The sequence below is a fragment of the Physeter macrocephalus genome, chromosome 11, assembly GCF_002837175.3.
Source record: "Physeter macrocephalus isolate SW-GA chromosome 11, ASM283717v5, whole genome shotgun sequence".
Taxonomy (NCBI): Eukaryota; Metazoa; Chordata; class Mammalia; order Artiodactyla; family Physeteridae; genus Physeter; species Physeter macrocephalus.
This window is the reverse complement of record NC_041224.1, coordinates 60394837-60415196: the sequence shown is the minus strand read 5'-3', so window position 1 is coordinate 60415196 and position 20360 is coordinate 60394837. Positions and strand designations below refer to the sequence as shown.

Genomic DNA, 20360 nt, shown 5'->3' with positions numbered 1-20360 from the left:
GTGGGTTTATCTCTGGGCTTTCTATCCTGTTCCATTGATCTATATTTCTGTTTTTGTGCCAGTACCATACTGTCTTGATTACTGTAGCTTTGTAGTATAGTCTGAAGTCTGGGAGCCTGATTCCTCCAGCTCTGTTTTTCTTTTTCAAGACTGCTTTGGCTATTTGGGGTCTTTTGTGTTTCTATACAAATTGTGAAATTTTTTGTTCTATTTCTGTGAAAAACGTCATTAGCAATCTACGAATCCGTAGATTGCTTTGGGTAGTATAGTCATTTTCACAATGTTGATTCTTCCAATCCAAGAACATGGTACATCTCTCCATCTGTTTGTATCATCTTTAATTTCCTTCATCAGTGTCTTATAGTATAGTGGTGAGAGTGGGCAACTTTGTCTTCTTCTTGATCTTAGTGGAAATGGTTTCAGTTTTTCACCATTGAGAATGATGTTGGCTGTGGGTTTGTCATATATGGCCTTTATTATGTTGAGGTAAGTTCCCTCTATGCCTACTTTCTGGAGAGATTTTATCATAAATTGTTGTTGAATTTTGTCAAAAGCTTTTTCTGCATCTATTGAGATGATCATATGGTTTTTATCCTTCAGTTTGTTAATATGGTGTATCACATTGATTGATCTGCGTATATGGAAGAATCCTTGCATTCCTGGGATAAACCCCACTTGATCATGGTGTACAGTCCTTTTAATGTGCTGCTGGATTCTGTTTGCTAGTATTTTGTTGAGGATTTTTGCATCTATGTTCATCAGTGATGTTGGCCTGTAGTTTTCTTTTTTTGGCACATCTTTGTCTGGTTTTGGTATCAGGGTGATGGTGGCCTCGTAGAATGAGTTTGGGAGTGTTCCTCCCTCTGCTATATTTTGGAAGAGTTTGAGAAGGATGGGTGATAGCTGTTCTCTAAATGTTTGATGGAATTCGCTTGTGAAGCCATCTGGTCCTGGGCTTTTGTTTGTTGGAACGTTTTTAATCACAGTTTCAATTTCAGGGCTTGTGCCACTCACATTTTGCTGCTCACTACAATCATTGCACCCACCTGGGTTCTAAAGGCTAAGCACTGCCACCTGACCTCTGTTATGTTGGCATCCTCTAATCCCCATGGGTATCAGAGAGCCCAGCTCTGTAACAGTGTCTCCTACTGTGCCCTCCCCCCCACCAGCTCCTTCCTTACTGCCTCCCACAGAACAGAGTTGGCTGGTGGGTTTTCTGGCCTCATGTACCACAAACACTCTGACATGCCCACTCCTCTGGGCCTTTTGTTCTGTTACTCCACCATCTGCCACGGCAGCTCTGACATTTCTATTTCACTTGTGTGGACCATGGCTTTTCCTATGCTTCTAAAATCCATCTTTAAAGTGTATTAGCATGACCTCCTGGGTTCCTGGCCAGGCTGTTAAATCCTGTACCACAGTAGAGTACTTCCGTATCAACATCTGCTCTTATCCAACTTCACCTTCCTCCCCGCTTGATCCGGCCCCCTCAGGATTCAGTTCTGTGCACACTTCCTGCCTGAGTGTGTGAGCCGGATTCAGCATATAATCACTCTCCTCCCTAGAAGGCCCGGCCACAGCTGGGATCTGACTCTTGTTGTCCATCAGATAGATAAAGAGGAGGAGGTAGGCTATGAGGAAGACAAGCTTTCTTGTAGGGCACCTGCCCCATTTGAAATGGAGTGCGATCTTCCTAGAAGGGGGACCTCTATTTGCCAAGAAGAAGTGGGTCACTGGGACTTCCCTGGCTGTCCAGTAGTTAAGACTTGGCCTTCCAAGGCAGTGGGTGTGGGTTCGATCCCTGGTCGGGGACCTAAGATCCCACATGCCTCGTGGCCAAAAAACCAAAATATCAAACATCAAACAAAAACCATAAAGTCTTTAGTGTAATAAATTCACTAAAGACTTTAAAAATGGTCCACATCAAAAAAAAAAAGAAGTGGGTTACTTCTCCAGGCCCAGTGGGTTCAGAAGAATCTGAGAGGTCAAGGTTCTCAACTGCATTTATTCATTTATGCCCAACCCTGGTCTCAGGTTCCCACCCCTTTCCTAACAGCGCTCTGACCTTGGCACACAAGGCCTGAGCACACAGGAAGATTCCATCTTCTCTGGAGCTCTGCTACTCTTCCCAGTAAGTCTTAAGCCTGGTCCTCCCTCTGCAGGCAGGATTTCCTCAAATGTTGCCCAGGAGGTGCTCTGGCTTTTGCCTTTTGCCTAGGTGATTTTTCACTGAGAGTGTCATTACCCCTTGTGTGCAAATCAATGGGCTCAGCAAAGACATTCATTTCTATAGTCCTTATACTCACTACTTCCCTCGATCACTAAAGACATTGCACCAGCCAGTGTGACCTCTTCCACCCATATCCCAGCCCAGTTCACAACAGTGAGTGAGTTTTAACAATCATGAGGTTACGGCATGCCAGGGACTAACCTTACTTCTATACCAGTTATGGGGTCTTCACTGATACCTGGCTGGCAAATGGTCCCTCTCCAAATTCCCATTTCTGCTTCCCAGGACCACTTCTGGCCCAAACTGTCTTGGTTTGGGTTCCTTGAAAGCAGACTCTGAGATGGAGAATTGTCTGCAGAAGGTTTATCAGACAGTGCTCTTGGGAGATAACACCTGTAAGTGAGAGAACAGGATTGGAAAGAGGGAGAAGCCAATCCCGATGTGGTTGCAACCAGGGCCTCAGCTAATCCTGCAGGGAGCTCTGAGCTGGGATGGCCCTTCAGAGGGTCCCGGAATGAGGCAAGGAGGCCAGGGCATGACATTCCCACATCAACCAGTCACTGGCTGTGGACTGCCCCATATGGGGACTGGGCCTCACCTTGGTGGAGGCAACAACTTGTAGCCAGGACAAGCCCCAGGGAGGGAAGAAGCAGTGAGACACCAGTAACCAGTATTCCTAGCAGCTGAGAATGGGTTTGCGGGCCCTGAAGGGGGGCCCAGGAGGAACACTGCTACAACATATCGTACCATCTCAGCAAGTTCTTGTGAGAACTGAATGACAGAAAATGTGATAAGAGCTTAGCAATATGCCAGGAACATAATTTTTTTAAAGGTACCTATTATTGTTTTTATGCATAATAATAATTATAGTTATAGTTTATACAATAATATTCAGCTGAACCATGTAAGTTGTCGACATTTAACCACATTTGACCTTTAAATAGAGATTTCATATGGCTCATCCTTTTAATTAATAAGAATAATTAATCTAATATCTGTCCTACTTATCTTGCAGGATTATTTGAAGATCACCTAGAGATGGGCATATGTAAAAATGCTTTGTAAAGTGAAAAACCCCGGGAATTCCCTGGTGGTACAGTGGTTAGGACTCCACGCTTTCACTGCTGTGGGCCTGGGTTCAATCCCTGGGTTCCTCAGGGAACTAAGATCCCGCAAGCTGTGCATGTGGGAAAAAAAAAAAAAGTTCTAATAAAATGTTGACACACTAGTTTATATTATCAACTTTTACTACTACAGCATCTAAGAGAATGGCTCTGTTCAGGCTTCCCCAGCCAATCATAATAAGCTGTCTTATCTCCTTTAAATACTCAAATTACAATTTACCTTGAACCCTACTGTCCCTCATGGGAACCCAGCCCCTGCAGAGTATTCCAAGCTGTCTTGGAGAGCTCCTCAGTGCTGGGTTACACCAGCGCTAGAGCTTGCCCTTTCTGTTCCCCCCCTCCAGCTTCCTCAGTGGGCCCCACACCCTCTGTGAGCTCCCACCCAGCTGGGCATGGCCATCCTCTGTGGGTGGCTGCCACCACTGAGCCCGCCACTGGCCTCCTCGTAGCCACTCAGCCCCAAGCATGGCCGGGGCTCTTTTCTCAATCCATCATACTTAACAGAGACCAGGCACAGCTTCTAGAAGGAGCTGACAAAATTTAGGGGAAGAAGAGTAAAACAAAGAGAAATACTCACAACCTTGATCAATACGGTTTTTCTCAGAGCCCACAGATCCCAGGCTGGTACCCAGATAATCTCACAGGGCCACCTACCTGGCCAGCCCTGGCTTGCTCCACATGGCAGGGCCCAGCCCAGCACCACCTCCAAGGTTTGCTTGGACCATGTCTTCCATCACAGGGCAGACGCAACTTTCTTAAAACAGGGAGAGGAGGAGGAGAGAGACAGAGACAGAAACAGAGACAGAGAGAGAGATAGAAAGAGAGAGAGATAAACTTCCGCGTCATTCCCAGGGCCCCGTCTTGAGTCCTCAATTTCTGCCCCAGGACAGTCTTCCTCCCAGGATGCCTGGCAGTGGGTATTTTCCTTTAATGGCATTTACCCCCCTCCTAAGGCCGTGGCCTTGCTCTTTGCAAACAGCAGGATGGTTACAGGAATACAGAAAGTCCAAGATCAGTACAGTTCAGGATATTGTGTATATATCATGTGTGTCCAGCCCAGCCTGGTCCAGGCCCTTTTCACAGTTTCTGTTCCAGGTGACAGTCAGGTTCAAATGTGCTTTCTGCGGTCCTCTGGGCTGGAGTTCCCCCAATCTTCCAAAACATCCATTCAAAGCACCCACAGTTCCATAAAGAACAAGCAACAGTTGATGGCCCAGTGCCCTCTTGATCAAGACAGAACCAAGAAACCTTTCTCCACCCTCCACGCGCCCCAAAGAGCACAGAAACAGCCGAGTGCCAGGTACATGCCCCCCACACACAAGACGCCTGCTCGCAGTAGCTTCCCCACCAGCAGAGGTGAAAGACATTAACTCATCAGCCTATCCTCAGAGCCCCGGTTAAAGGGACAAGGGCCCATCCATACGACGGAAGGCTGGGACAGCCCGAGCATGCTTTTTATTATGTGCTGCGAGAGAAAAGTTGTTGGCAGCTTCTGAAATAGCTCCCAGTGATCCCAGCCTCCCGGGATTTAGCCTCCCGGGATTTACACCCTTGTGTGATCCCCTCCTTGCATGTGCGGAGGGGTGTGGTGGTTGGAGGGCGGGTGGAGAACAGCCAGACCTAACGCCTTCTTCCAACAACTAGAATACAGCAAAGGCAAAGGAGGTCACTCGGAGATTGGGCTCTAAAAGCCTGGGGCCTCTAGCTTGCTCACTCTCTTCCTTCTCAGGGCACTCCCCCTGATGATGTAAGCTGCAGCGTCGGAGAGGCCATGTGGCCAGGACCTGAGAGGGACTAAGCCAAGTGTCCAGCAGCTCCCGAGGAACTGAATCCTACCAACATCCCCATGAGTGAAATTGGCATCTGATTCCATTCGACACCTTGATGGCAGCCTGGGAGCGGCCTTGAGCAGAAGACCCAAGTATGCAGTTGTGACCTACAGAAACTGAGATGTAAATGTTGTTGTCACAAGCCACTAAGTTTGGAAGTAGTTTGCTATGTAGCAAGATAATTAGGATGGGAATCATCTTCAAGATGTGTTCTTAAGTAGAAAAATCAAGGTGCTGAATAGGTGCGTTACATGTTATTATTTGTATAAAAGGGAGAAATATTTCCATTATGTGTATGTGTGTGATCCATATATATGTATACCCATATATATATATTTGCTTCTATATGCAAAATATCCCTGGAATGATATACATTAAATTCAGAATTTGGGTTGCTTCCAGGGAGAAGACCTAATGTTTGGGGGAGGGAGAGTTTTCACTGCATACCTTTTAGATCTTGATTTTGTATCATGTGAAACTGTTGACTCTTCAAAAAGTAAACACAATACGTTTTGAAAAGAATCAGTCAATAAACCACCCAGGAAAAACAAAATGAAGATAAAGTTTTTTAAAAAGCAATTAATCAAATTTCAAACTGAGGAGCTATTACTGATTTTGTACCTGCCTCTTATCCCCCATATCCAAGTGCTGTCAACTCTCCTTTCAGAATATCTCAAATCTGTCCCACTTCTTTTTTTTTTAATTTATTATTTTATTTTTAATTCAATTTTAAATGTCACCCTCCATTTACAGTTATTACAAAATACTGGACATATTCCCCATGTTGTACAATACATCCTTGTAGCCTATCTTACACCCAATAGTTTGTACCTCTTAATCCCTCATCCCTATGTTGCCCCCCCCCACTGATAACCACTAGTTTGTTCTCTATATCTCTCAGTCTGTTTCTTTTTTCTTATATTCATTAGTTTGTTGTATTTTTTAGATTCCACATATAAATGATATCATACAGTATTTGTCTCTTTCTGTCTGACTTGTTTCACTTAGCATAATGCCCTCCAAGTCCATCCACATTGCTGCAAATGGCAAAATTTCATTCTTTTTATGGCTGAGTAGTATTCCATTGTATATATATGCCACATCGTCTTTATCCATTCATCTGTTGATGGACACTTAGATTCCTTCCATATCTTGCTTATTGTAAACAATGCTGCTGTGAACATTGGGGTGCATGAATCTTTTCAAATTAGTATTTTTTTTTCAGACACATACACAGGAGTGGGATTGCTGGCTCATATGGTAGTTCTATTTTTAGCTTTTTGAGAAACCTCCATACTGTTTTGCCACAGTGGCTGCACCAATTTACATTCCCACCAACTGTATATTAGGGTTCCCTTTTCTCCACATCCTCCCAACATTTGTTATTTGTGTTCTTTTTGATGACAGCCATTCTGACAGGTGCACAGTGATATCTCATTGTGTTTTTAATTCTGTCCCACTTCTCTCTTTCCATCTTTACTCTGACTACCCTGGACCAAGCCACAAGCATCTTTTCCCTGGCCTATTGCAATAGCTTCCTAACCATTCTCCCTGCTTCCTTCCCCACCTCCTTTCTTGATCACATTGCTCCCCTTCTTCATACTGCAGTTTTCAGGCCAAATTTTCACTTTCTCTTTTAAAGTGAATTTTGGTATAGGTGATAGCTACCAATTATAGAAATACTCCTGCAAAAACAAAGGAAGAAGGGAACTTATATGTACTAGGTGCTTATGTAAAGCAGACTTTACATATATTATGCTGTTTACTCTTCATAACAGCCCTATGGTGTGGGCATAATTACTGTCCCCATTTTATGGATGAAGAGAGTTGAGGTCAAGGAGGCTGCAGTATGTGTCCACGGGGATTGTCTGCTCAGCATCCCCTTCTCCTGGGAATGATCTTTTCTTACTGTAGGAGCTGCCATCATCTGCGATTATCCTGCCTCCAGGCCACAGCTGATTAGTTCAAGAGCAGGTATCTGACCCAGTCTGGGCAGCAGAGCACTCCCTGTCCTACAGGGATCCCTTCCCCAGCTGCTAACAGCTGCAGAAAGACCCAGTAATCCAGATCAGAGAGGAGCCTTTGATGCCCATCACCCTCAACTGAGAAGATGTTGAACTGTGGTGGTCAAAATTCCCTGGATTTGGACCAGGGAACCTGGCTACTACTACGCCTTCTGCCCTGAAGTCGAGTTTGTCACTTTCTCTGCACTTTGGTACCGTGTTTGTAAAGTAACAGGGTGGGGACCAGCAGAGTGGTTCAGATTGGAAGGGATGATCTCCAAGGACCCTAATTCTTCTGTGTGACCTTGGGAACTGCGTTTCCCCACTCTGGGCCTCAGTTTCCTCAACTATAAAATGAGAGTGGGAGATGGCAGTGGGGGAGAAAGTAGGGAATGGATGAGACAATCTCTAGAAGGATTTTCCAGTTCAAAAAGTCACGGGGGGGCTTCCCTGGTGGCACAGTGGTTGGGAGTCCGCCTGCTGATGCAGGGGACGCGGGTTTGTGCCCCGGTCCGGGAAGATCCCACGTGCCGCGGAGCGGCTGGGCCCGTGAGCCCTGGCCGCTGAGCCTGCGCGTCCGGAGCCTGTGCTCTGCAACGGGAGAGGCCGCAACAGTGAGAGGCCGGCGTACTGCAAAACAACAACAACAACAACAAGTCACGGGGCCACCACATCAGAGGTAAGTGGCTGCCTTCCTTCTCAACAGGAGAGGCGTCTTTCCCCCTAACTTTTGGCTGAGCCCCTCCAGGCCTCTTTAACAAGAGGACGGTGGACCCTCTAATCTGGGACTTCTGACTCGAAGGGGCCGATCTCACTCAGAACAAATGAACCACAGAGACAAAAACGATCTGTGGTGTGGTGGAGACCCTGCCAGAGGCCCCTTAGCAGCCTGCCTCTCGCCAAGACCCCCAGCCCCAGCCCTCTTGGCAACCCCTGTCCCCCCAGATTTGATTAAATTTTACAGTTCCCGTCATGCACTTGGGCCTTCTGCTGCGAGGTTAGTAGCTGTTCTTAAGAGTTCTTTATACAACTCCACTTGGGCTGCCAGCCACCAAATTCTTCCTGCTCATGCATTACTTAGATTAGCTAAGGATGTTGGCATTTAGAGCCAAACGCCGACATTTATCTCGAAGGCGGCCTCATGACAGCCATGGCTCTTCTTTCAGTACAGCACTCCTCTGCAGACTGTTCTTTGTAATGTAAGGTGTTACAGAAGCTCTCACTATATCTATAATTCTGCATATTTTTACGATTAGCTGACTAGGAGTACATACATTCCACTGTTGGCCTCTGGCATATGAATTGGTCCAGGAGACAAGGCATCAGATTCCAACCACTTTTGTTCCCCAGCTCCTTTTCAGATGACCCCACCTTGCCTCTCAGCTGAGATAGAGCAGGTCTAGTGCCCTCCACTGCCCAGGATGCTGAGAGGCCCTTACACTTGTATGACATTTGACAATGTATGAAACTTTCACGTACTCCTCATACTTTGGTGGTTGCTATTTTACAGATGAGGAAGCCAGGTCTTGCAAAGGAAATCTTTGTCAATTATAATGCAAAGCACAAAATGTTAATTATTTTCATCAAGCAGGCAAATTTCTTAACTTTGAGTCTAGGGCTCTTCCCACTATACCACAAATGTCTATTGTTTATTGAAAGGAAGCCAACTTTGAGAAATGGATGCCCTACCCAAGATGGTCCATACCAGATGTTAGGGCAAGGCTCAGCTACTATCATAAAGAGATCTGATAAAACCACGGGTTAGGGAGCAAAAGAGTCTATTTTTCTCTCATGTAATAGTCCATGATGGCTAGCAGCTCAGCAGCACACAGTTTGTCAAGACCCAACTTCCTTCCAAGTTCTTGCTCTGCCATCTCTGGAGCCCATTTATGAACTATTTGCAAGATTGAAGCTGGTTTTGCAGCCACATCTGGGTTGCAGCTGGTGGGAAGGGAAAAGAGGAGGAAACATGTCCATAATTTTAAGGCCTGAGCCCCCCAAAGCTACATATCATTACCACTCACATTCCAGTGGAGAGAATTTGGTCACATGGCTACCCTTAACTACAAGGGGGGGAAGGAAAATATGATCTAGCTATGTGCCCAGGAAAGAAGGGAGATGGATTTGGTGGGGTGACTAGCAGAATCTCCCACACAAAGCATTGAAAGTCTCCAACTATTCTTCATATTTTCCTTGACCTCCTCCCGAGAAAATAACTCTCTCTCTCTCACTCACCTCCTTGTATCTAACAACCGACCATTTAAGGGCCACCTTTGCATTTTGAAGGCCCTTTGGTCTTCTAGCAATCATTTTTTTTCTTGGTGCCAATTTTAAATACAGTTTTATTTAAGACATTGCATTTTCCACTTATAATACAGTGCTTATAAAGTGCAATGTTATTTCCTTTCCCTGTGCACATATCCATATTCAAGTATCAAGAATGACCAGTAATTTACCATAGCAGCTCAACTTTAAAAGTGCCATGGAATTTGGGGTCCTTCAACGTTTTGTGTGGAACAATGCTAAATCTGTATGCTAGGTTGGCTTAATCAACCTCTTCAATGGTGGGCCCAGGAGAGGCACCACCAGATGGAGGAGCTCTGCCACCAGGGAGGCCCCCATGTATGCCTCCTGCACTCTGGTACAGCTTGGTAATGATGGGGTTGCAGACTTTTTCTGGCTCTTTCTACTGTTCAAATTCTTCCTTCTCTGCATTCTGGTTCTTATCAAGCCAGTTAATTATTTCATTACACTTATCAAAAATCTTCTGTTTGTCCTCATCATTGATCTTGCCTTGGAGTTTTTCATCTTCAACAGTAGCTTTCATGTTGAAAGTATAGGATTCAAGCAAATTCTTAGAAGATACCTTGTCCCGCTGAAGCTCATCTTCAGCTTTGTACTTCTCTGCTTCCTGGACCAGTAGCAATGATTATTTAAATATTTTTTCATTCTTTCAATTACCATCCTCTATAATGAGCACCTAATAGTATCATCTTTAATCCTCAAAATACCCCATTAAGAGAGTGTCATTGTCCTCCTTTTTATAAGTGAGGAAATTGAGACTCTGGAAAATTGAGTGGCTGATCCAAGGTAGAGTCAGAATTTGAACACGGTTCTGTCTGACTCCAAAGCCCAAACTGTTTCTGCCACATCATAATGATTCCAGACTGATGTATTTTCTTTGTCACTATAGCTTTTCTTCTTATCCAGAAACACCTTCTGAAGACTGGGTACTGGTCCAAAAGCAAGGTCTGAAGGACCACAAGAGACAGGCTGATGAGGATTTGAGGCCTCTTTTTAGACCCCCTGCATTGCCATGGGAACAGCGTGGGGCCCCAGGATAGTCGCATAATGGAGTATCTTTTTTTTCAGGCCTGTGCTGCAGCTGCTATCCAGAAACTCTCCAGGGCTGTGACCCAGACCCTTCACATTAAAAATAGTTCTTCTTTAAAAAAAAATTTATTTATTTGGCTGCACTGGGTCTTAGTTGCGGCACGTGGGATCTTCATTGCTGCGTCCGCGGGATCTTCACTGCCACGTGCGGGATCTTTTTTTTTTTTTTTAGTTACGGCACACAGGATCTTTTAGTTGCTGGCATGAGAAATCTTGGATGCGGCATGTGGGATCTAGTTCCCTGACCAGGGATCAAATCCGGGCCCCCTGCATTGGGAGGGCAGAGTCTTAGCCACTGGACCACCAGGGAAGTCCCTAAAAATAATTCTTAACAAAACCAAAGCACGTGTTTTGGTTCCAGATATTGTTTTACAGAAAAGACTAATCGAATAAGAAAAACTTTTTTCAAAATCTTGGAAAAGCCCATTTCTCTTATAACCCATGGACCAACATGACTTTCAGCCCATGTCCATTGTGGTTTTAGACAATCTTGTAATTAACTTCTAGGAGGTTGATACTAGACCCAATGGCAAGGAGGAGGGACCGTGTGTTTAATGTCTTTGTGTGACAAACTTATTCTCTATCTGATCAGTCAGCATAGGCAGAGTCCCCAATTCCAAACTAGATGGAACTTACAGGTTATCTAAAATGAGGCCCATACAGGGCTGCCCTTTTTTCTTACTGTATGCATCCCATCCTTGGACCCATTCACTCCCAAGTCACCACTGTACTTCTGGGCTGCTCCTGAAACCTCAACATTTTTCTTTCAACTCAACCGACACCTTTTTCTCGATAACCTTCATCTGTTGGCCCTGGTGTTCCCTCTTGTATCATCTAAAGCAAATCTAATTCCCCTCCCATGTGACAACTCTTTACATATCTAAAGATATAGCCCTGTCTCCCAGAAGTTTCTCTTCCATGAGTGAACATCCTAGCTCCTTTAACTTTTTCCTGGATAACAGCTCTTAGTTTCCTAATCCCACAAGCAGCCTGGTCCTCCCTCTGCAGAAGGGATTTCCTTTTATGCTGCCTAGGAGGCAACCCATTTACCATTTTGTCCATCTCCCTTATATTGGTCAGGAATAGAAATCCAATTCAAATCAAAGTAAGACTAATAACAAATAAGGGAAAGAGGTTGAGAATTTATTGACTCACAAAGCTGACAATTCCAGGAACTAGATCTTTGCCTTCAGGCATGGCTGGATCCAGGGAATCAATGTTATCAGGACTCAGTGTCATTTTGCGCATCTCTTAATTCTGTTTTCTTCTGTGTTGCCTTCATTCTCAAACACAAACTTTCAATGCAGTAGGTCATAATAACTCAAGGCTAACATTCTCCCAGTTCTACAGCCTCAGTGGAGTGGCTGCATTTCTCCCCATTATTGCAACAAAAGTTCCAGCCCTGGGTCTTATTGGCAGGCCTGGGTTACTTGTGTTTCCTAGAAGCCAGAGGATAAGATGGATCCCTCAGAACCACATAGACTGAGAGTGGGGAAGGGAGACTCCCCAAAGGAAAATCTCATTGCTATTATCAGAAAAAGCGGAATACAGAAGAGAGCATAGGCAAAACGTTCTCTGACATAAATTGTACCAATGTTGTCTTAGGTCAGCCTCCCAAGGCAATAGAAATAAAAACAAAAATAAACAAATGGAACCTAATCAAACTTACAAGCTTTTGCACAGCAGAGGAAATCATTTTTTAAAAAAATGAAAAGACAACTACAGACTGGGAGAAAATATTTGCAAATGATGAACCTGAAAAGGGCTTAATCTCCAAGACAGACAAACAGCTCATACAACTCAACAACAACAACAAAAACAACCCAATCAAAAAATGGGCAGAAGACCTTAATAGACATTTCTCCAAAGAAGACATACAGATGGCCAGTAGGCACATGAAAAGATGCTCAACATTGCTAATTGTTAGAGAAATGCAAATCAAAACTACGAGGTACCACTTCACACCAGTCAGAATGGCCATCATTAAAGAGTCTACAAATAACAAATGCTAGAGAGGGTGTGGAGAAAAGGGAACCCTCCTACCCAGTTGGTGGGAATGTAAGTTGGTGCAGCCACCATGGAAAACAGTATGGAAGTTCCTCAGAAGACTAAAAATAGAATTACCATATGATCCAGCAATCCCACTCCGGGGCATATATCCAGACAAAACTATAATTCAAAAAGATACATGCACCCCTATGTTCATAGCAGCACTATTCACAATAGCCAAGACATGGAAACAACCTAAATGTCCATCAACAGAGGAATGGATAAAGAAGATGTGGTACATGTATGCAATGGAATACTACTCAGCCATAAAAAAGAACTAAATAATGCCATTTGCAACAACATGGGTGGACCTAGAGATTATCATACTAAGTGAAGTAAGTCAGACAGAGAAAGACAAATACCATATGATATCACTTATATGTGGAATCTAAAATATGGGAAAATGAACCTATCTACAAAACAGAAACAGACTCACAGACATAGAGAACAGACTTGTGGTTGCCAAGGGGGGCGGGGGAAGGGAGAGGGATGGACTGGGAGTTTGGGGTTAGTAGATGCAAACTATTACATTTAGAATGGATAAACAACAAGGTTCTACTGTATAGCACAGGGAACTATGTCCAATTTCCTGGGATAAACCAAACCATAATGGAAAAGAATATAAAAACAATGTACATATGTGTATAACTGAGTCTTTGCTGTACAGCAGAAATTAGCACAACATTGCAAATCAACTATACTTCAAAAAAAAAAGGAAAGAAAAAGGGGAGTAAATGATGGGTACAAAAACACCAGTGAAAACAGAAATCCACTCCATCACTTTTACCCTCTCAGCTACATGGATTTCACTATCTTATCTTTCCATCCTCCAGAGTGTTCAGCACAGTGGGAGCTAAAAATTGCTTGCTGAATGTACAAATCATGCTCAGAGAAGAAGGCCAGCTCTTTGCAAAAAAAGGAAATTGCCCCAGCAGGAGGCAAGTTACTCAACAAATATTTATTGATACTTACTCTGTGCCCAGGCACTGCTCTAGATGAACAAGCAAAACAGACAGAGCTCTTGCCCCCAGGGACCTTACCTTCCAGTGGGGGGTGGGATGGGAGACAATAATGATCATAAGCAAATGCACAAATAGACAAAATGCAGGTGATATGAAATTCTGATGCATGCTACAACATACATGAACCTTGAAGAAATTACACTAAGTGAAATAAGCCAGACACAAAAGAAACACTGTATGATTCTACTTATATGTGGTAACTAGAACAGTCAAATTCATAGAAACAGAAAGGAGAATGGTGGGTAGCAGGGGTTGGGGGAGGGGTGAATGGGGAGTTAGTGTCTAATGGGTACAGAGTTCCAGATGGGGAAGATGAAAAAGTTCTGGAGATGGATGGTGGTGATGGTTTGACAGCAAAGTGAATGTAACTTATTGCCACCAAACCGTACACTTTAAAATTATTAAAATGGTAAATTTCCCATTAGGTACATTTTACCACACTTTTTAAAAAAAGGCGGGTTATAATAAACAAAAGCAGGAAAAGGGAAATAGGAAATGCCCTGGAGAAGAAAATGGTATTTTAGATGAAGTGTCAGGAAAGCTCTTTCTGATGGGCTGGACATTGAAGTAGAGTCCTGAATGAGGCAGAGGGTGGCCCACTGACTATGAGGGGTGGGGGGGTCAGGGGAGATGTGCCAGGCAGAGCAACAGTAAATGCAATGGTCCTGAGGCAGAAGTTATGGGCTTGGTAAGAACAGTGAGGAGGTGACTGTAGCTGCGACCCTGAGAACAGGGGAGAATAGCCAGAGCTGAGATCCAGGGGTATCTGGGGCCAGATCTCACAGGGCCTTAACAGCCACAATAAGAGCTTTGGGTTTTACTTTAAGGAGCTGGGAAGCCATAGAAAGAATAGCATAATATTACTCCCCTCTCCCCTTTTTAAAAAAATTTCAAACATATGTGAAAGTAGGGAAAGTAGGAAAATACATACTAGTGAAATTGAGCAGGACCCTGTGGGGCTCCTGGGCACGGAAACCTTTCTGTCCCGTTTCTTATTTGTTGGGAACAGATTCCAGGCTCCATGACCTTCACTGAGTCCCAAAGGGCAGATTCAAACAGTTGCTAATCAGGGAAGGGAGGGGATGCAGAGACAAGGAAGGAGCAGCCAAGAAATAATAGTGTAGCCTTGGGACAGGGTCCTGATTCACTTCAAGGGATGCATATAACAATATCTTTTGAGCTCTTTATAGAACTAAACCCCTCAACAAATGGATGGTGTTAGCATTCTTCATTCCAGGGAAGACCACCTGAGGCCAGATTAAAGGAACCAGAGAAGCTCATTAGGAAGAGACCACCTGAGGCCAGATTAAAGGAGTGCAGGCCCTGCACACACCCTAATCTTATCAGCAACCCCGTCCTTGAACTAGAGCTATAAAACTCCTCACCAAAGCATCCCGGGTTGGGACACACAGATTTTCCAGGGCATGAGCCTGCTGTGTCTCCTTTTGCCTGGCAAAGCAATAAAGCCATTCTTTTCTACTCCACCCAAAACTCTGTCTCCAAGATTTGATTCGGCACTGGTGAATCAAATCACAGAGGCAGAGTTCTTGGTATCACTACCACCTGGATTTAATAATTATTAACATTTTGCCATGTTTGCTTCATCCTTTTTTTTCTTTTGCTGGGCTTTTGAAAGCAAATTTTCAGACATTGTGACATTTCATCATAATTAAATATGCATCTCTAGAAAATGAAGACAGTTCCTACATAACCATGATAAGTCTGTTGCTAACAAAATTAATGATTCTTCCATATCTGTATTCAAATCTCACCAATTGTCCCCAAATTGGTTTAACTCGGAATCAGACATTGCATTTGTTAGTGTGTTTCCTAAAATTTTAAAATCTAGGACAGTCTCTCACCCCATTTCCCTTTTTATCATGCTTTGACTATCAAGGAGGTTAGGGCAGTGCCCTATGGAATGTCCACATTCTGATATCGTGACTTACATGTTTAAAGGCCCCCTCTTGCTTCTGTGTCAATAACAGACTATAAAGGGACAAGGGTGGAAGCCAAGAGACCAGTTGGGGGACGTTCACTGCAGTAAGAACAAACTCTAGGCTCAGAAGGATAATAGTACAAGAATGGAAGCAATCAGGGGAAAGAGTTGTCAATACGTTAGGAGGGTGAAAAGCTGATAGAGGGATCCAGTCTGTCTTATCAGGGTAGCAGAAGCCAACTCTTAAGAGATTGATGATACCATGAGAAGCAAGCCCATTCACCCTGTAGAAACCCAGAAAGGCTCAGTAACTGGGGGCACCAGGTAATGCAGAAGGCTAAAAGCAAGAGGCTCAGTGGATAATGACACTTAAGGGTTTCCTCCAAAAAATACTCTCCCTGCTCTATTCCCTTCAGTGTGGCCCACCAGTTGATAACCCTCTCTATGAATACAGAACTTCCATAAAACTTTTCAGCGACTCACTCTTTAACAAAGATAGACAAAGATTTCCAGTAAGTTGAAGAAAGCCGCCAACATTAAAGACAGAATAAAACAAACAGAAAATAAGAACTTGGAGGAAACAAGGACAATGCAGAGAGCAGAATGAAACGAAAAGTCTCATCCATACTTAATATCCTCAGAAGAGTAAGAGAAGATCCTGTGAATGTATAAAAAGAACATGATGCTACAAAGACAACAAAGAACAAGACAGAGCATTGAGAAATCAAAAGTATGGTAGCTAGAATGAAAACAATTTAAATAGAAGGACTGGAAGTTATAGTCTAGGAAATTCCTCCAAAAGTAAATTAAAAAGAAAAAGGCAGAAAATAGAAAAAAATCCGATTAAGGGATCAGTCCAAGAGGTCTAGAAACCAATGAACTGGAGCTTCAGAAAGAAAGAACAGAGAAAATAGAGAAAGGAAATTATGAAAGAAATATCACAAAGAAATTTCTCAGAACTAAAGGACGTGAATTTTCAGATTGAAAGGGTCCACTCAGTGCCTGGCACAATGACTAGAAATTAGGCCTCACCAAGGTACATAATATGGAAATTGCAGAACACTAGGAACAATGAGAAGAACATAAACACTTCTAGAGAAGAAAAAACAGACTGCATACAAAGAACTGAGTATCCAAAAGCTATCAGACCTCTAACAATCTGTATGCTTTAAAATACTGAGGAAAAAATGATTTCCAGTCTAGAATTCTACACCTTGCAAAACTATCATTCAAGAGTGGTGATAGATTAAAGACATTTTCAGATACACCAAATTTCAAAATTTTACCTCCCATGTACCCTTTCTCAGGAAGCTACTAGAGGATGTGCTCCAGCAAAATGAGGAAGTAAGTCAGAGAAGTAGACATGGGATCTGGGAAAAAGAGATCCAACACAGAAAAGAAGTTAAGTGGATTTCTCCTTTTTCCTAGGAGAAAGGACATCCTAGCATAAGAGCTGAGCCAAAGCCTAGAGGGAGTACCCAGACCACATTGGAGCAGGAGGCTGAAGGGCTCTGGGAGGGGCTCCAGTAAAACAATGGCACGTATGGGTGGGGGTGGGGGTGGTGGTGGGGAAGACACTGATACACTCTCTGTTTAACCATGTAGAAAATTATCTGAGAGAGGCTGTTGAAGGTCAAAGAAATTATGCAAATGAAAAAAAGAATGAAATAGTTATTAAGTTCAGGTAAAAACAAAAGCTGCCTGAGAAAGGAAATAGGAAATGTCACATAGTATACTACTTGACTCAGCAGAGAATAGTATTTACTCAGTCACAATAATGCAAACATTGATTTAACTGATAATCATGCTATAACTCTATTAGGATGACTTGGGGAGGATAAATAACTGCAGAGAGGGTAAATAAGAAAGGTACAGTCTTATCTGCTCTAATAGAAAATTAATGGGCAATGCCTAAAATTACAAATTAAGAAAATTAAGAAATAGACGTTTAAGCAATTAGAACAAGCTACAGCGCACAGACCAAATCTGTTTTTGTAAATAAATCTGTTTTTGTAAATATAGTTGTATTGGGACATATCTCTACCCACTCATTTACCTATATTTCCCATGCTGCTTTCTAGCTACAAGGAGAGTGGAGTAGCTGCAACAAAGACTGTATGGTCCACAAAGGTGAAAACATTTACTACGTAGCCCTTTACAGAAAAAGTTTGCCCTTTTACAGAAAAGTAAACTGCTGATTTCGAATAACAGAGATAAATACATAAAGAAGTAGCCAAAGGGGTTAAGGGGTTGTCCTGGGATGCAGTCTTCTTGCGATGTCTCCAAATATTAGTTGACTAGTTGACTTTTAAAATTATGTACATTACTGCTTTTGATAAAAATAAAAAATTGTTTTTAAAGAGTTGTCCTGATGCCCCTGGAGGGACAGAGAGGGAGACACTGGGCTGACACCAGGGTTCACGCCTGAGCCTTGCCCTGCTGTCTGCTGTTCTTTGCCCACTGTCCATCTAAATGGGGTTGAGTGAGTCAGAGCTGCCTGGCCAGAGTGTCACAAGAACTGGACACAGGACCATAGATATCAGACTTGGGAAGAACCACTTTGGGTCAGCCTGCTGCCTCAAGCCAGTATGAGCACTGTCTATATAATCAGTGAGTGGCAGTGTAGTGGCACAGTGGTCTAGGCAGCTATGAGCTCTACTGTTAGACTGCCTAGCTTCATAAAACGCAGGCTCTCCTCTAATTAGCTATGACAGGGGTAAGTCATTTAATTTCTCTATGCCTCAGTTTTGTCATTGATTAATGGGGCTAATAATGCCTCCTTATAGTGTTGTGGTGAACTTATTCAACTAATACATGTTATGCTGAAAGCTTGGTGTCTCTACACTCTTGCCAGATCAAATCTCAGAGACAGACTTTTGGGTAAAGTAGAAAGGAATAGGGACTTGCCTGGTGGTCCAGTGGTTAAGACTCCACGTTCCCAATGCAGGGGGCCCAGGTTCAATCCCTCGTCAGGGAACTAGATCCCGCATGCCACAACTAAAAGAGCCTTCATGCCACAACTAAAAGATGCCGCATGCCGCAACTAATACCTGGCGTAGCCAAATAAATAAATAAATACTAAAAAAAAAAAAAAAATGAAAAGAATAGCTTTATTGCTTTGCCAGGCAAAGGGGGACACAGTTGGCTCGTGCCCCTTGAAAACTATGTGTTTCAACCCGGGGGGATTTGATGAGGAGTTTTATAGCAAACAATTCAAGGTTGGGGTTGCTGATAAGATTAGGGTATGTGCAGGGCCTGCACTCCTTTAATCTGGTCTCAGGTAATCTGATGAGTTTCTGTGGTTCCTTTAACCTGGCCTCAGGTGGTCGTCTTAAAGAGCTTCTCTTGTTCCTTTAATCTGGAATGAAGAATGCTGGCATCTTCCATTTGTTGGGGGTTTTAGTTCTATAAAGAGCTCAAAGATATTGTTATGTGTATCCCTTGAGCCCTGTCCCAAGGCTGCACTATTGTTTCTTGGGCACTCCTCCCTTGTCTCTGCATCCCCTCCCTTCCCGGATTAGCAACTGTTTGAATCTGCCCTTTTGAACTCAGGGAAGGTCATGGAGGCTGGAGGCTGTTCCCTACAAACAAGAAATGGGGGACATGGAAAGGCTTCCATGCCCAGGAGCCCCACAGGGTCCTGCTCGGTTTCACGTGTAATACATATAAGCCTAATGAATACCGGCCATTAGTATTCCCATTTTCCCAAGTGACATAAGTGAAGTCCAGAGAGGGAGAGTGGCATGCACAATGTCACACAGCAGATCAGAGGCAGAGCTAAGACTAGTGCCTGGGACTCTTGTCTCAGTGCAACACTCTCTCCTTGTACCACTCCAAGTTGCTTACATAGACAGAAAGCATTTCTGGAAAGATACACAAGAAATGAACAACCGTGGTTACCCATGGCAGGTGGAGACTGGGAGGATGGAGGACAGAGTGGAAGGGAGACTTTATTTTCACTTGAAAATTTTCAAACCATGTGACTGTATTATTAATACAAAACTAGGAAACAAATAGATGGATTAATTAAATAAATGAGCTTAATAATACCTTTCTCATGGTGGAGATCAAATAAGATAACAGAAGCAGAAGTCTTTTCTACACGAAAATGAGAGCCAGATGTATAGGGTTCTTACTGGTAATCACAGCGCTTTTTAGTAAAGGCAAACCTTGCTGTGGATTTGTAGAATGAACTGTAGGAAAGGGCATACATTTCGGGATGTCCATTAGCCAGGGTCTCCTCTTTGGACAGAACAGGTTTCCTTGGCCACAGGGGAAGCCATCTTGGAGTGCAATGGAAATTTCCACCTTGGCACCTTGCAAATGAAAGGCTTCTCCCCCCACCACCACTGGCTCTCTGACACCCAGCACTTAGCATCTAGGCCCCCAGTTGGACAACTCTTCTGGAAAACGTGATTAAGGCTGCAGAAACTGGGGGTTTTATTGGGGATGACAGTGAGGGCCACAGTTTGTTTTTCAAGGGAGGGAACCAAGTCCCAGAAATAGCTGAGCCCGAGCTGGCAGGCAGCTGGCAAGGAGCAGGAGGCTCCAGGGCAACGCTCCCAGGCCATGTTGACTTTGGACGGGCTGCCTGAGCATTGTAAACAAATGCAGAAATGATTTCCTACCCTGGCAAAAGTCTTGTTTGGACAAGGGGTCCCCCCCCCTTCCTTCTTTAAAAGGCAGTTTTATCATTTGTTTGCAAAAATGCTCAATCCCCTCTTTCTTTTCTTGTTCCCTCTGTGGCTCTGGTCTCCCCCAGAGCCAGATG

At 43.7% G+C, this 20360-nt stretch overlaps 1 long non-coding RNA gene across 1 annotated transcript in view; it reads right to left on the bottom strand.

The window, feature by feature from the left end:
- Positions 1-4462, bottom strand: part of LOC114487182 (uncharacterized) — a 12374-nt gene extending 7912 nt beyond the window's left edge. The window contains exons 1-2 of the long non-coding RNA XR_003681994.2: positions 4009-4462; positions 2432-2623 (exon numbers count right to left, since the gene is read on the bottom strand). This is a non-coding gene — a long non-coding RNA (uncharacterized lncRNA). The remainder of the gene's footprint in view (positions 1-2431; positions 2624-4008) is intronic.
- Between the last annotated feature and the right edge of the window lie 15898 nt (positions 4463-20360).